This window comes from Tachyglossus aculeatus, chromosome 20 (assembly GCF_015852505.1).
Source record: "Tachyglossus aculeatus isolate mTacAcu1 chromosome 20, mTacAcu1.pri, whole genome shotgun sequence".
NCBI classification, from domain to species: Eukaryota; Metazoa; Chordata; class Mammalia; order Monotremata; family Tachyglossidae; genus Tachyglossus; species Tachyglossus aculeatus.
The window spans coordinates 31153574-31168360 of NC_052085.1; the positions used below are offsets into that span (position 1 = coordinate 31153574).

Genomic DNA, 14787 nt, shown 5'->3' on the forward strand with positions numbered 1-14787 from the left:
TTCTGATTCCCCCAAACATTCTGGGCCTCCACTGGTGACAGTATCCATTGGCCTGACCCAAGAATCATAGCAATCGTGGATTTATATCAGCAGTGTCACAAAGCATGACGATAGACAATTCTAATAAATATTGTTTTCTCAGTCATTTTTAAACCTGGTAGCCCTGAAAACTTTGAATGAGAAGCTTTATCTCCACTTGAGCAAGTATCCTATTATTGCCACAGTACACATGGCAATTAAAGGCGGAGAACTGAATTGTCGGGAGATAATATCTAACTGGTCCATTAGATTGGAAATATTTAATTAATGTGCACATCAGACAGATACCGCAGTGTTGTTCAACGATGCCGTGCACTGTTGAATATTGTTTTCATTAAATACTGAATGCCACATAGATAAGTCATTCTTTTCTAATTGCACGTTAACTGGTTTTACAATTGATTGGTGTTTCTTCTTCCATCCATCTCTTCTCGCTTCTTGGATAGAACCCTCAATATTCCGTGACGTTATTTAAGGGGTTGACTTTTTGGTGTTCCACTTTCAGGGGCTGGATATCTCATTTTCCCGACAGCAAGGTGTGGTCAAAATGAGATCCTCTTCTGAGGCGAGGCTTTGAGAAGGGTCAGAAGGTCTGAAGTTGTAGCCTGTTCTGCGGCTGATTGAGGCCTTTTCTCATGCCCCTGGAGAGTCCCTGTCTTCAGAGAAGCGAGGTGGCCTAGTGGAAAAAATAATAATAATGATGATGATGGCATTTATTAAGCGCTTACTATGTGCAAAGCACTGTTCTAAGTACTCGGACCTGAGGGTCCATGGACCTGGGTCCTGATTTCGGCTCTCCCACTTGTCTGCTATGTGACCTTGGTCAGGCTATTTAACTTCTCTGAGTATCAGTTTCCTCATCTGTCAAATAAGGATTATACGCTTGATGTCCCTCCTCCTTAGACTGCAAGCCCCATGTGAGATGGGGACTGTGTCCGACCTGATTGTCTTGTATTTTCCACAGCGCTTAGTACAGTGCTTGGTGCATTGTTATTATCGTCGTCGTCCTCCTCCTCATCATCATTAAGATGGAGGAGTCACCAAACTGCCCAATCAGTAAATCCAATTAGTTACTGAATCTTGCTGACAGCACTGACCCCTGGCTTCCTCATCCAGTTAAAGATGGTAAGGAGAAGGAGGAGGAGGCTAGATAAGTGCTTAGCACAGTGCTCTGCCCATGGCAAGCACTCAATAAATACGATTGAATGAATGAAAGGGAAAGTTAACTAGCAGGGAATCAATCAGTCAGTCAGTGGTATTTGTTGAGTGCTTGCGTATTGTGTGCTGTACTTAAGCAATTCGGAGAGTACAGTACAACAGAGTTGGAAGATGCACTCCCAGCCCACAAGGAGCATGCAGTCTAGAGGGGGAGACAGGCATTAATATGAATAAATAAATTACACATATGTGCTTAAATGCTGTGGGGCTGAGGGAAGAGTGAGTAAAGGGATAAAGTCCAAAAGCAAGGCCGATGCAGAAGGGAGAGGGAGAAGAAACAATGAGGGCTGAGTCGGGGAAGGCCTTGAAGGCCTAAGAGGAATTTGTTCATCTAGTCCAACTTCCAAACGTCCCCAGATCAGGGTTCTAACCTCCTGATGCATTCCCATTCCTTAGGGCTCACGTCTGGGCCTCGAGCAAACTCTGCCAGGGTCCTAGGGGGTGGCTTAGGTTCATCTCCATGGTCTGTCATGCTCTGATCTCTCAACCTGAATCCCCTCACATACACACACTGTGAAAAACTGGCCCACTGCTGAAGACAGACCATTCCCCTGGATGGTTGGTTGAATATACAGACAGTCTGCTATAAAGTGGGTTTTTCTTACACAGTTTGGATGGAAGAATTATAATAATAATAATAATAATAATAATAATAATGGTATTAAGTGCTTACTATTAAGTGCTTAAGTGTGCCAGGCACTGGGGTGGATATGAGCAAATTGAGTTGGACACAGTCCCTGGCTCATATGGGGCTCAAAGACTCAATCCCCATTTTACAGATGAGTTAACTGAGGAGCAGATGTGAAGTGTCTTTCTTGCCCAAGGGCACACAGCAGAAAAGTGGCAGAGCCGGGATTAGAACCCACGGCCTTCCGACTCCGAGGCCTGTGCTCTCTCCACGACACCACGCTGCCTCTGGTATATTTTCCCCACCATCCGAGCCTGGGCCTGGAGAACCCCGTCGTGTGCGTCGGCCTGGGGAGATGTGGCACGGGAGGAAATGGTTGTGCACTTCTGGGTGTGGTGTCAGTTGAGATGCGAAGCTGCCGGGCTTCCTACCCTCTGCGCCAGCTGGACCAGATCAGATTGGACCGGATTCCTCTGTGATTGTGCAACTTTATGCCAAGTCACACAGTCAAGGAGCAATGGCTGGCAAAGGTTTAGAGTGTTTTGCTAATGGTGGACAAAACAGTGATGCAGGAATTTGTGTAAAAAATATCCACCACAGTTGTAACTTGGAACCCTTTTTCCCTTCCACCAATTCATTCCCATTGAATTAGCAGTGGCTCTTACTCAATTTCCCAAGGCTGCAGGGCAGACAAGTGGCAGAACTAGGGCTAGAACCCAAGTCCCCTTACTCCCGATCATCTCCTTTTTCCACTAGGCCATGCTTTGAGGTGGCCTTAATCATCCAGGGCACGCTGGTTTAGGCCAGAGATGTAAAGGCCAGGGGAGACGGAGACTTTCTCTTGTCCCTCCCTAAAGCCACACACCCTAATCATTCCATCATCATCATCATCAATCGTATTTATTGAGCGCTTACTATGTGCAGAGCACTGTACTAAGCGCTTAAATTAAAAGGGATTTCTTCGACTGCAATTAACTTCCAGCTTCTTTAAGAAAATAGGGCTTTTCAAAAGAGAGAGATTCATCAACCGAACAACCCCGCAGTGCCATTTGAGGGTTGTCATTTCTCGTTCGCACCTAAGAGGAGCCTGAAAGGAAGCTTCTCCAATTCACTTTGATGTGGTCCCAGGCACACCTCAGGGAAACAAAAGAAGCCATGTTTCATCTCCCACAGCGATCCTTCTCTATGCCCCAACGAGCTCATCCTCTAGTTAGAGGAGACTGAAAGGCCTCATTGAATGCAGGGGGAAACCGCTGGACACGTCAGGAAGCCTTTGATGTCATTAATGCATTCTTCAGGAGGCAGAAGACTTGTCAAAGCTCAATTACTCTTTCCATTTTCCTCTTTGATTATCGTCTTTGGGGTCTCAGGGGTACAATGACATGATTTTGCATGTGCATATTTTCACTCAGTCATGGGTATAAGGAATTTGCAACTTTGATTCAGGATTCTCCTGTTCAAGCATTTATCTCTTGATTGGTTATTTCCCCTCCCGAATTCATTCACTCAATCTTATTTATTGAGTGCTAACTATGTGCAGAGCACTGTACTAGGCACTTGGGAGAGTACAATATAGCCAACAGTTACATTCTCTGCCTACAACGAGCTTACATCTAGGTTGATTATGGGAAGTTTTGCTTAAAAGCATGCTTCCTTACTCGATTCAGATGTAACGCAAGACAGGAGTTAAGGCGGGCTCCCCTCCCCATTTCACTGTGCAAGTCTGGACCGGCAGACATAGTCCATATGTCAGCAAGGGAAGACAATTGTCATGAACCTGTGTGGGTGCCATTGGTCGAGGCATGAGCCTGCTTCCCTTCCCTGCCTCAGTCGCCCTGGACCCAACTGGACCATGTGTTGCTGTGTGTTTGTGCAACTCTGTTTACTACAGTTAAATAATAAACAGCAAGTGTCTAAAGCATTCTGCTGGTGGTAGGCTGAATGATGTAATAGAAACCTGTATCAAGAGCTACTGCTCATGGTGACATCTTTAAATTATCCACCCACTAAGCCAAGAATTACCACCGAACCAGTGGTGTCTATGTTGGGATTTTCCCATAATCTAAGGTTCTTCCAGAGCACAACTTCTGCGTCATGGCAGAGATAACGGGATTTATGTTAGATAATCCTGGGCGACAGTGTCTGCGAAATCATTCCCATGACAACATCTCCATCCCCATGAGTGGCAAGGGGTCCTCAGTCAGCGACAAAACATGTGCGTTGATCCCCATTACTCTAAACCCCTCGTGGGCAGGGAACGTGCCTTGGGCTTCTTCTACTTTTTCAAACACTCAGTGCAGTGTGTTGCATTTAGCAGACACCATCAGCGCGTTGAGAAGGGCACGTGTGGTCCTGGCCCTGCTACAGGAGGAACGGGATTAGAACCCAGATCCTGTGTCTCCCAGAGCCGGCACACGTTAAATGGGGCCCCACATTCACCGGGATGGGGCAGACCTCTGTGAGAGCAGCAACTGTGAATGAATGAAAGCATTCAGTTCGAAAGGCAGTGTTGCAGGAGGGGAGGAATTCAGAGGTATGGGAGGAAGGAGGAAGCATATGCCTTAGAGTGAGCTATGAGAGTCAATGAGACAGAAGAGGGAGGGTGTTGGAGAGGAATGGCTCTCCAAAGAGCACGGTCTGTGCAGGAGGGGCGGCATTTCGTCCTCCGACCAGAGTGTGGGAAGATGCATTTGTGAAATTAATATGATGCTCACGGGTGCAGTTCACTCAGAGCATCATTCCGCAGTAACTTCCCGTAACTCGAGCAAACCTTGTGAAGCAGCAGCTTCAGAGAGAGGATGGTCCCTTGATGGGGACCTGTTCCTTTCACGCCTGGGCCTTCCTCTCTGCCCCAGGGAACACCAACATCCTGACCCCAGGAATATTCCAGTTGGGATGTGGAAATATATCCAAGGAGTTGTAATCTCCTCGAGTGCAGGGATAGAATCTACTCCGTCTGTTGGACGCTCCCAAGTGCTTAGTACAGCACTCTGCACACTGTAGACTGTAAGCTCCTAGGGGGTAGGAATCCTGTCTAAACCCTCTGTTGGACCTCCATTTTACAGATGAGGAAACTGAAACACAGAGACGGTAAGTATCTTGCTCAAGATCACACTGCTGTATTGTACTCTTCCAAGTGCTTAGTTCAGTACTCTGCGCACAGCGCTCAGTAATGATAATAATAATGTTAATTATGGTACTTGTTAGGTGCTTACTATGTGCCAAGTGCTGGGATAGATACAGGTTGATCAGATTGGACACAGTCCGTGTCCCATAAGAGACTCACAGTCTAAGTAGGAGGAGGTAGGATTGAATCCCCAATTTACAGATGAGGTAATTGAGGCACAGAGAAGTTAAGTGATCTGCCCAAGGTCACACACAGACACATGGCAGAGCTGGGATTAGAACCCAGGTCCCCTGATTCACAGGCCCGGGCTCTTTCCACTAGGACATGCCGTTCCTCTACCATCTTTGATTTGAGTTGTGTCTTGGTCCTATGGATGACTGTTCCTCAGGAAATTTTGTTTGGAAATGAGCTCCCCTATCAGAATTGAGGCGACTTTCCATGAACTCAACCCACTTTGTGCCACAACCCCCCTGTCTGTCAAATGATACTGGAGAAAGAAAACCAAACGGGTCACCAAACCAGATGGAATTCCTCCCCCTTGAACTCTAGCCGAGTGGATTTTTCCCGCTCCTCCCAATCCACTCAATAGTCTTCTTTTCAGGGTTGAGAGCCGACCATCATATTCACTTTTCCTGTATTCCCAAGGATGCTCATTGTCTTTCCATTTCAACAACAAAAAAAATGCCCAAACCCTGTGAAAATAGGGGTGGTGGGAAAACATCAGGCGATACAATAATGGTGTCACCCAACAGTGATAATTAGTCATAATGGGGCTCACTAGCCCGATCATTCTTCTACTTAATGGGTATTCAATGCTTATTCTCTTCTCCAAGTTCTTTTAATGTGCTGCTTTCACCCTAGTGTACTGCTCAAACCTATAATAAGTCACTGGTCTTTAGTGGCGGTGATTGAGACCATATATGCGTACTTCATTTCTTCAACTAGAAAATCAATCACACTAGCAACCTCACCTACAAATCTAGATATATCCTCAAAGGCATCCCCCAATAGAAGCATGGCCCCCATGTGTAATCACTGGAGCAGGGCACGGGTGGCACAGATGTGTATAATGAATATATGTATGTGTGTATATTCATTCGAATATCCATTACTTATTCAGCTATTTGAACCTGACATGTTTGTGCTTCTACATGTTATATCCTCATTCTTCCCCGTATGTCAATCATTTTTATGTATCTGTCTCCCCCTTTCAATCATAAGCACCTCCGAGAGGGTAGGAAACATGTAGCTGACTTCTTGTGTATACTTTTGAGCCCATATTCATTCATTCATTCATTCAATCGTATTTATTGAGCGCTTACTGTGTGCAGAGCACTGTACTAAGTGCTTGGGAAGTACAAGTTGGCAACATATAGAGACGGTCCCTACCCAACAGCGGGCTCACATCCATATCTGATGCTCCTCGGACACTCAGTCAATACCACTGATTGATAAGTTGGGGACATCAACTGTGCATCAAGCTTCCAGTCAATTCCACAGTTTGTTGGACAACTATTGTTACTTTACACCTGGAAGAGCTGATCATTTCAAGTCCAAACTTTTATATATGCCTGGTGAGGGTCTGGGTTTTTGATACTGGACTGACACGTGTTCCGGTTGACAGTTGTGTCATAACAATTTACAGCTTAAAGAGTAAATGGCGGGAAAATAATTGGTGACGCTGGCTTTGCTCATTACTGTTTTTGCTTTACTTGTTCTAGTTCATCAATCACTCATATTTATTGAGTGTCTACTGTGTGCAGGGTACTGAACTAAGCATTTGGAAGAGTACAGTATAACAGTCATGACCTTGCAGCCTCTGCTCATAGAGAGTAGATTTAGTAATAGTATTGGTTTGAGACTGTAAGCTTGTTGTGGGCAGGGAATGTCTGATTATTGTATTGTATTCTCCCAAGTGCTGAGTTCAGTGCTCAACACACAGTAAGTGCTCAATAAATATGATTGAATGAAATACAGTTGAATGAATGTGCTCAGTAAATACTATTGATTGATCGAATTGTACCTTCCAACCGCTTAGTACAGTGCTGTGCAATTGAATGAATGAATTGAACAGTAGTGGATGATGGGGCCAGATCAGGAGCTACAGGGATCAGGCAAGAAGCAGAAGCAACAGGAGGTGAATAATAGTATTATTAATAATGATATTTGTTAAGCACTTACTGTGTGTCAAACGCTGTTCTAAGCGATGGGGTAGATACAAACTAATCAGATCCGACGAAGTCCTTGGCTCACTTGGGGCTGATGCTCTTAATCCCCATCCTACAGATGAGGTAAGTGAGGCCCAGAGAAGTCAAATGATTTGCCCAAGTTCACACAGCAGACAAGTGCTGGAGCTGGGATTAGAACCCAGATCCTTCAGACTCTGAAGCCCATGCTCAATTCATTAGGACACGATTGTCCTGCTCAGGGTCCCGGGCTTCAAGGTGTTCAGGAGGGCTTTCTAAAGTCCTCTGCCCACTAGAAGCAGTGTGGCTCAATGGAAAGAGCCCGGGCTTGGGAGTCAGAGGTCATGGGTTCAAATCCCGGCTCCGCCACTTGTCAGCTGTGTGACTTTGGGCAAGTCACTTGATTTCTCTGTGCCTCAGTTACCTCATCTGTAAAATGGTGATTGACTGTGAGCCCCACATGGGACAATGTGATCACCTTGTATCCTCCCCAGCGCTTAGAGCAGTGCTTTGCACATAGTAAGCACTTAATAAATACCAACATTATTATTATTATTAGAAGAGGGCTGGGCATGTGTGTGTGTGTATGTTGTGGTATTTGTTAAGCACTTACTATGTACACGACACTGTACTGTGCACTATGGTAGATTTGGGCTAATCAGGTTGGACACAGTCCATGCCCCACGTGGGGCTCAACAGCCTTAATGCCCACCATACAGATCAGGTAACAGAGATCCAGAAAAGTGAAATGACCTGCCCAGGGCCACACATCAGACACATGATGGAGCTGGGATTAGGATTTGGTTCCTTCTGATTCCCAGGCCGGTGTTCTTTCCACTAAGGGAGACTGTATAAGCAGGACCTGAGAAGGAGAGGGAGCTGAGGAAACAACGGGGGACAGGAGGGCGTGGTTCGTGATTAATCGGATATTTCCGGGGGACCTTGGACTTTAGAGGCACAGGTTCTAAATCGGAAATTCCTGTTCTCCGTTAAGTAGAAATTAACTGACTCCTGAAGTGGAGGCAGTAGAGCCAGCCTGAGAAAATACTCTGCAAACTGACAGCAGGGAGGAAAAGGGTCGTGGAATCTGCTTGTGGCTAGCAATTTAAGATCTCAGATTCATTAATCGGGTAATATCAGGAGTTTTGCCACCAATACTTTTTATGGCATTTCAGCCAAATGGCACTGAAAAGTGACAGCTTGATGTTTTTCATATGAGATTTTATTCTTGTGCAGACCCTATTAAGCCCCACAGTCTACACTGTATGATAGCTGATGATTTTCATCTGAGATTTTCTTCTTGTGCAGACCATACCGCAGACCCGCCTTACCTCCTTCCCTTCCCTACAGCACCTCTATATATGCTTATATGTATATATGTTTGTACCTATTTATTACTCTATTTTACTTGTACATATTTACTATTTATTTTATTTTGTTGATATGTTTTGTTTTGTTGTCTGTCTCCCCCTTCTAGACTGTGAACCCGCTGTTGGGTAGGGGCCATCCTCTATATGTTGCCAACTTGTAGTTCCCAAGAGCTTAGTACAGTGCTCTGCACACAGTAAGCGCTGAATAAATACAATTGAATGAATGAATGAATGAACCATATTCAGCGCGTGGACCCCTATGGAGCAGTACTAGCCGACTGCTCGAAACGTGATTATTTTTATATCCCTTTGTGACTTTGCCTCCTATTTTTGTCCAGATCCGTGCAAAGGAACGTTATGCTAATCATAGTAATGATTTCAAAAAGACACTTTCCTAATCCCTTAATTACTTATCCATATTAATTGAGCTGGCAGGAGGCACATTATTATTTATCGTTAGAGTGATAAAGCAGACAAGTGATAGTCTTTCTTCAATTCAGAAGATTCAGAGTGATTTTACATAAAGCTGGAGAGAAATGTTGACAAACCCGGAAAGCAGTGGTTACATTTAAAGCAAAACGATGTCTCCGAATGACTAGAACATTTCAGTGACATAGAAACTCAAGGTCATTTCGTTTCTGATTAAAAACTGGGATTTCTCCAACAGAGAAAGAGGCGAGCAGGATGTGAGCCTTCTTGTGGTTTCCAGAATGATTTTTTTTTCCTCCGTGAGGGTTATGATAATCTTCACAAAATCAATGCATAATTAACAGCAACTGCATGCACATCAATATGTATAAAGTCTAACAGAGTGGAAAAATAGAAGTACCCATGTCAGCCTTTTGGTTTTTAATAACTGGCTGTGGCTGAGCGGCTTAGCTAATGCACAAAATAAAATGCGGGGAAAAGAAAGCGCTCCTGATTTAGGGACAGAGATATGAAACCCAAGTACCGGTCTCTCCGTTGGCTCCTCCACCCAAATTGGAGATGCCCAGAGGGCTGAATCCGGAGACGGAGCTTCTCTGGGAGAGATGGTTAGATTGGTTTTCACCCCGGAAGCAGTCGAAATTCCGACTGCTACGTGGTTCCCCCTGCCGTTTCTGCTCTCGTGAGGTAGTTGTGTTCGTGAAGAGCTGCGTGGTATGGGAAAAGCACCATCATCTTATGGAAAATGATGGGTTGGGGGATTGATTGACAGGTACAAGATAACACCGTGGCCAACATTTTTCAGGACCGATTCTTGAATTATCATAAGTCCACCAGTAGCAAAACGGCTTTCCACCCTTGCCGCTCATGGGAAGCAGTGTGGTGTAGTGTATAGAGCACGGGCCCGGGAATCAGAAGTTCACGGGTTCTAATCCCAGCTCTGCCACACGTCTGCTGTGTGACTGTGGGCAAGTCACTTCACTTCCCTGGGCCTCAGTTACCTCATCTGTAAAATGGGGATTGATACTGTGAGCCCCACCTGGGACAGGGACTGTGGCCAACACAATTTGTTTGTTTTCATCCCAGCACTTAGTACAGCGTGACTTAGTGGAAAGAGCCCGGGCTTGGGAATCAGAGATCTTGGGTTCTAATCCTGGCTCCACCACTTATCAGCTGTGTGACTTTGGGCAAATCACTTAACTTCTCTGTGACTCAGTTACCTCATCTGTAAAATGGAGATTAAGACTGTGAGCCTTACATGGGACCAGCTGATTACCTTGTGTCTACCCCAGTGCTTGGACATAGGAAGCGCTTAACAAATACCATCATCATTATTATTACAGTGCCTGACACATAACACTTAACAAGTACCATATTGCTGATTTTTCTGCGTTGTATTTGGAAAAGCTCAGAGGCCCAAACAAAAATACTGCATGGTGCAAACTGAGGCAGATCTTGGGAAACACAGCTTACATCTTTCACACTGGATACTTTGACCCATCTGCTTAATGATGGCTTTCAGATGTGTCCTGCTCTCAGGCCTGTCCTTTCTGTCCAGTAGCTGCCCTAGGAGGATTCAGGCAGAGCCCAGGCAGGCTGGAAGTGGGAAGAAAGGAGCAGAGCAGAGACACAAACACCAAAAGGGCTCCTTTTTCAGTCAGGTGAAACTCTTGATCAATCAGGAGATGAGAATTGTACGCAATCTTGCAGGCCAAAAAACTCTACCTCAAGCAAACCGGCATGTGGCTGGCCTTCAAGAAATACGATAAAAACAAATACTTGGAAATCTCCCATTTGTCAGACAGAGCCAACTTCGTCACGAACAGATGTGACCAAGGTCTGTCCTGCCCGTAAGTTGATTCTAGAAAGTACGCTAAAATAATTAGGTTTCGTTTTTATTGGAGGGGAATCGCATTTTATAAACATCGCCAAAGAAGTCACACTGCCCTAAGACTTATCCATTTGACGTAATTAGGATCCTTTTGTTCCTTCAGCATTCAGGATGGAGGAAATATGCCTTTTTCCTGATCGTAATTGGCTGTGTTCAGCCGCATCAAGTCAGGCAGCGAACATAGTTCTAATGATTTGCTGCTTGTAGTTCCCATCTGGTCATTTGAGTCAATAACAATAATAATAATAAAGGCATTTATTAAGCACTCACTGTGTGCAAAGCACTGTTCTAAGCGCTAGTGGAGGTTATGAGGTAATCAGGGTGTCCCACAGGAGGCTCACCATCTTAATCCCCATTTTACAGATGAGGTAACTGAGGCCCAGAGAAGTGAAGTGACTTGCCCAAAGTCACACAGCAGACAGTTGGCAGAGCCAGGATTTGAACCCATGACCTCTGACTCCAAAGCCCGTTGTTCTTTCCACTGAGCCACGCTGCTTCTCCTCAATCAGTGGTACCTATGGAGGACCTACTGTTTGCAAAGCACTGAACTAAGTGCTTTGGGAGATCGCAGTAGAGTTAACAGACCTGGTCTCTGCCCTCAAGGCACGTACATTTAATGCTGAGGACTGCTGACTGTGAGCCCACTGTTGGGTAGGGACTATCTCTAGGTGTTGCCAATTTGTACTTCCCAAGCGCTTAGTACAGTGCTCTGCACACAGTAAGTGCTCAATAAATACGATTGATGATGATGATGATGCTGACGACCTTAGTGGAAATATTCAGTTCCATCAATGCTGATGAAATCCAGCATGGCAGGACTTATGTGCTTATGGTGTTTTCTCTGAGCTCTTTGTAAAAAAAAAATAATAATTCATTATCAAACAGCGTGGCTCAGTGGAAAGAGCCCGGGCTTTGGAGTCAGAGGTCATGGGTTCAAATCCCAGCTCTGCCAATTGTCAGCTGTGTGACTTTGGGCCAGTCACTTAACTTCTCTGTGCCTCAGTTACCTCATCTGTAAAATGGGGATTAAGACTGTGAGCCCCCCGTGGGACAATCTGATCACCTTTTAACCTCCCCAGAGCTTAGAACAGTGGTTTGCATATAGTAAGCACTTAGTACAGTGCTCTGCACACAGTAAGCACTCAATAAATACGATTGAATGAATAATAAATGCCATTATTATTATTATTATTATATCATCATCATCATCAATGGTATTTATTGAGTGCTTACTTTGTGGAGAGCACTGTACAAAACTCTTGGGAAAGTAGAGTACAACAGAGTAGTTACACACGTTCCCTGCCCACAGTGAGTTTACAGTCTAGAGACAGGCTTAAGAGTTGAATACCGCAAAGCAAGGAGCACAGAATTATCCCATGGGGGATTGGAATCATCATCATTATTTGTTAAGCTCTTACTAAGTGCCAAGCACTGTTCGAGGCCCCGGGGTAGATGCACATAAATCAGGTTGGACACAGCTCCTGTCCCATCTGGAGCTCGCAATCTAAAGTGGAAGAGAGACCAGATGTCAAATCTCCTTTTTACAGATGAAGAAACAGAGGCCTGGAGTTAAGTGACTTGCCCAAGGTCACCCAGCAGGAGAGTGGCAAAGTCAGGATTAGGACCCAAGTCTTTTGACTCCCATTCCGGAGCTCTTTCCCTCAGGCCACACTGCTACCCCAGTTTTCTTCAATAAAGAGGACAAAGTTTGAAAGATACTTCCCTTCCCTCCCATCTAACAGCTACTGGCATCTGAAACCACAGAGGAAGGCTTAATTAAGTTTAATTGTGTCTCGCCTAATTTAGCTATTGAAACAGTTTCCTCGTTTTAAAATGAGCTTTTTTGGAGAGATTATATCTTTTTGTGAAACTGGATTTTTTTTTTTCATTTAACTATCCCGGTTAAATGCTTTTGGATCCAATCTTACATCTCCAAGACTTTGGTTGGAATCCATCACTTCTGTCACACAGAGGGAAAATGTGAACTTAATGAAAAAATTAAAAAAAAAGACATGGGAACCCACTGAAAATTCCATGGTGGAAGTATTAAATTCATGTTCAACCTGATTTGCTTGTATCCACCCCAGCGCTTAGTACAGTGCCTGGCACATAGTAAGTGCTTAACAAATACCATAATGCTAATAATATTATTATTATTAAATTCTGAAGTGGCTCCTGAACCAGTAGCTCAAAGTTAGAGAAGTGGCATGGCCTAATAGAAAAAGCATAGGGCTGGGAGTCAGGAGACCTGAATTTTAATCCTGGCTCCACTACCGGCCTGCTGTGTGACTTTGGGCAAGTCACTTAACTTCTCTGGGCCTCGGTTACCTCATCTATAAAATGAGGATGAAATACCCAGTCTCTCTTCCACTTAGATGGTGAGCCCACGTGGGAAAGGAACTGTCCAACCCAATTGTATTAAATCCAACCCATTGCTGAGTCTGGTGCCTGACACACACTAAGTGCTTAACAAAATACCACTCTTTTTAAATAATTTGTGCCCGCCTGCCTCCCCAGTAGATTGTGAGCTCGACCAGGGCAGGGACTGTGTGTTTTGATTAGAGAGTACTCACCCAAGCATTTAGTCCAATGTTCGATGCTCTATAGCATGCACAGAGTGTACATAAATAATATGGAGAGAGAAACTATCAGGAGTTTCTGCTTGATGAGAAATGAACAGTTATTGGAGATGTGTGCCAAACTGTATTTCAGGACCCAAATAAATCCGCAGCTGCAGAGAGTTAGAAGTAAGTTGGCATCATCTGTTTGTTTGTGGAGCTTGAATTTAAAAACCTGTGTGTTTCTTCTTGGGTTTCCCTTGATGTCTTTAAGCCTCTCCTTTAAAGGGCATGAGATGGACATTAGGGAGAGATAAATGGTTTTGTCCGTCTCCTGTTTTTGTTTTGGGTTTTGTTTGTTTTTTAATGGTTAATTTATTAAGTGCTTACTTTATGCCAGGCACTGTGCTAAGCACTGGGGTTGAACACATGGGACTCACAGTGTCAAACCCCATTTTGCAGATTTTACAGTGACTGAGGCATGCAGAAGTTAAATGACTCACCCAAGGTCACACACAGCAGACAGGTGGTGGAGCTGCTTGTTCTCCCTGGGCTTCTCAGGCACATCTTCAGCAAGGTCAGCTCACTATTGCAACCCTTCTGTTCTTGAAAATTTCACCAGCCCCATCTCTGCGTGGACCGCTGGGTTTGCCCGTGGAATGTCTCCTTTTCCAATATGGCCGGTCCTGTGATTCAGGAATGCCAGTTTCTGCCTGTTCCCACTGAGCTCCCCGGAGTCGGTCAGTCCTACTTCAATTCCGAACGGCCCATCCGTGGGCTCCTACCGACTAAAATAAACAGCAGTCTGATTGGAAAGGAAAATATTTCTATTTACACACTTGCAGACGAATGCCAGGGGACACCCAAGCGGTGCAGGATTTTAATTTTCAGACGTTCATGGGATGGGGTAGCAGGGGGAGGGTGGACATAGATTTCTTTGAGATGGGTGACATTCTGACATCTGACTTCTCTATCCCCGCAATATGACTCGTTTTCTTCTCTCTGTTTAGACTTTTGATTTGTCTGGGAAATGATTGCCAGGTCTGTGCCGGGACAACCTTTTTGGGCATTTGCTGTCTCAGTCGCTCCACTTACCCTCCCACAGAGTCACTTGTGGGAGGGGAAGTGGAGCATATCCTTGGCCACCGTGATTTGACAAGCTTTAATTATGGTTTGTATCAGTTCACTGTTCACATGCCTAGGGTGATATTTGGAATCATTTTTGGCCGGAACTACGTAGTTTATAACCTTTCATTTTCTCCCTTGGATCTTCTTGCAAACATTTCATCATCATCGTCATCATCAACGGTCCTTGATGAAGGCAGCAGACCGCACCCTCAAGGG

The 14787-nt window shown here is 44.9% G+C and overlaps 1 protein-coding gene across 1 annotated transcript in view; it reads left to right on the forward strand.

Moving 5' to 3' along the window:
• TENM4 (teneurin transmembrane protein 4) overlaps window positions 1-14787 on the forward strand; it is a 391883-nt gene that overhangs the window by 23378 nt on the left and 353718 nt on the right. The gene's annotated exons all lie outside the window — the stretch shown is intronic.